General features: G+C 45.2%; 1 pseudogene; it reads left to right on the plus strand.

Moving 5' to 3' along the window:
- Positions 1-2,144: 2,144 nt before the first annotated feature.
- Positions 2,145-2,285, plus strand: LOC138468676 (small nucleolar RNA SNORA49; annotated as a pseudogene).
- The last annotated feature ends 793 nt before the right edge of the window (positions 2,286-3,078 follow it).

Here is a 3,078-nt window from a genome sequence, read left to right on the forward strand (position 1 = left end):
AGTGGAGTTGATCAAAAGCTGTCATCAGTAGTTCGTATGGCATTATTGCTTTGCCACTGCACTCTTGCCGCCACAGTAAATCTGTTGAATTGTTTGCCCCCCCTTTTCAATGACATGTCTTTTTCATCATTTGGTGCCTGGGCTTGCAGTTTGATGAGTTGCACAATAGGTAAGACCGTATACGGGTGTTTTGGTGATTATTTGAAGATGTTGTCAGAATGTATTTGGCAATTAATGGGACCGGAAAATGGGCCGCCATTTTGGCTGCAGCATCCATGGCGGTGTTTCCTAATGAAATTTCATCTGGGTTATTGGTGTGGGCGGCGCATTTGGCGACAGCCACCACAGAATGTTGGGACAGTGCTGAAATCAATAAGTCTAGCAGAAAAGCATGTTGCACTGGGGAACCGTATGGTCTGTGGAATCACCTGCTTTTTCTTCGTGACAGACTGGCATGCACTGCTGTAGTGACGTAAGCTGAATCAAAATAAATAGTTATGTGGCAACCTTGTGATGCTCGCAGCGCTTCAATGAGTGCTAAGAGTACTGCTGCTTGGGCAGAGTAGGGCATTGGCAATTGTTTCATAATCAATGTTTCATATTCACCTGCCTCGGCACCCGTATGTCTTTGACCCTTCAACAAAGAGAATCTCACCTTCCACTAACGGGCTGTCTCTTGCCTTGGGGATGTCATCTACTTCCCCTTCATATGCGACGCAATCATGGTTTACTAAGTCTTCATGTGTGCACATTTCTGTTAGGAACGTAGCAGGGTTAACTGTTTTGCATCATACGATATGAATGTTTGGACTTGAGAGGATAATTTTATAAGCCAATGCTCTTTGTGTGGTCAGGGTTTATTTCGACCTTTCAAGAATAGCGAATACCGATTGCTCAACGTACCAAGTGACAGAACATCCCATGACAATAGTGGACATTTTTTCTATTGCGAACACAGCTGCAGCAAGTGCTTGTTCGCATGCAAATTGTCCTTGCATTACAGACTCTAGTGTGCCGCTGTAATTGGCCAGCGGTTTGTGGCCCATGGTACTTTTTGGAGTTAAAACTGCAGTCATCAGTTGGCCATTAGAATGGGAGAATAGATAGAATTCCTGCATATAATCTGGGGTCGCGAGTACTGGGGCTGTGGATGTTACTTCCTTCAAATCATTGAAGTTTTTATCATGTACGCGGTCCATTCACGTCTGTGATTGTCTTTTTGTGCTTCTTTGAGGGCTTGAAGGAGTGGCCTGGTGTATGCTGCGTAGTCTAGAATCCATGCTTTGCAGTAGTTACACAGTCCTAAGAATTTCTGCATGTCTTTTACTGTGGCAGGTTGGGGGTGGTGCGCACAGATGCTGCTCTGTCTGGTATTATCTTTTGCCATTTGCTGAAATTAACTGACCCAGATATAACTCTTCTGCAGCGCTGCTCACTGTCGCTAGATACAAGAAAATCGTCCACGTACTGGATGATTGTGCTGGGTACTTGTATGTTTCCTAAATCAGCATGTAGTATCCTGTTAAAAACGCTTGTGCTCTCGCAATACCCCTGGGGCAAACAAGTATGTTCTTAGCGCTTTCTGCCATGGTTAAAGGCTGTGAGCTATTGGTAGTACAGTAAAGTGAGTCGCCTGTTTGGGGAAAATGCACAAAATGGTGTCGGGGTTAGGAACCAAAGGAAACACTTTCAGTATTACATTGTTTAGGGGGCGTAAATCCTGGATCATCCTCCAATAGCCCCTGTTGCCTTTTTCACATGTATATAGGAGTCTTGCATCAGGGATGTGGATGGCACTACTATGCCTTGATCAAGTAAAGCCTGTATTGTGTCTTTAATTCCCTCTTCTGCCTCTCTGGATAGTGGGTACTGTTTTACTCGGGGCAGCACTGCTCCTACTTTAGTGTTATGTGCACCAGCGTCACCTCTCGTAAGAGCCCAACATCATGGGGATTGATGGCACTCATAAACACCCCTTAGCAATTTGGGTGCCTCGCAAGCCTGTGCCTGTTATTCCATTTTAAAATTAAAATAGTGAAGTCCTTGAACTTGAAAACAAACATAATGGGCCTCATTAAGACTTTGGAGGCAGCCATGCCCTTAAAAAGGGCATGGCTGCCTCCAAATTCGTGTCCAGGTCCGGGTTCCCTGAATGGGAAAATACTGGGCCATTCCAACTTTGGAGGGCCCGGTATTTCCTCCTTCAGGGAAACCAAATATGATCCTTCCCCATTCCCATTTGAGCCCCCATGGGGCTCAATGGGAATGGGGAGGGAGCTAACAACGGGCCCGTTTGTAACAGGCCCGTTGTTAGCTCCCTGGTCCCCTCACGGGACCCGCTATGGAACCTCGTAATAGGGCGAAATGGGATTAACGGCGCCGGCACCATTACCGGCGCCGTTAATCTCATTCCTCCCATCTCATAATGAGACCCAATGTCTAAGCACATCAAAACTAAGAGGCAACAAACCAAACATAAATGCATATGGAATTGAAATGTCCTGCAAAACAGATATGAAAGTTGGCATGAGTGACCTTCCTCACATGACCAAATTATTCACGTACAAAATCCTGCCGCCACTTGGGTTCTCGTCTCAATCTCTTAGACTCAGTGTTCCTTGACACCCCACTGCAACCATTCTTATATTTAGCTAATTTGCCCATAGACCACACCTTCCCTCTTTCTACTATCACCACACCGTTCCTCACAGCAGAGATTCTCTTAGGACCAATACATTTACTTTCTATGCATTTATAGATGAATCTTGGATTGTGTATCAGGACCCATTCTCCTACTTTCCATGCTTGTTCTTTCACCCCCTTTTTCTATCAAACATTTCTTTGGCAATTCCTTGACTCTTCTTTATGAAATCCAATATGCCTTTCCTGTCCACCACCACCGAACTTGCCAACCCTAATCACCCGGGCACAATTAGGTACCTGGTTCTCTGCCTTTTAATGACACAAACGGCGATATCTTTGTCACCTAATGAGGTGTGTTGAGATAGTTCCACATCATGTGGTCTAAATCTTCTTTCCATGGCAAACCTGACCTTAATGCCAACTGGATACTACCCT

Source organism: Ambystoma mexicanum, chromosome 4q (assembly GCF_040938575.1).
Source record: "Ambystoma mexicanum isolate Mex_15411 chromosome 4q, UKY_AmexF1_1, whole genome shotgun sequence".
Taxonomy (NCBI): domain Eukaryota; kingdom Metazoa; phylum Chordata; class Amphibia; order Caudata; family Ambystomatidae; genus Ambystoma; species Ambystoma mexicanum.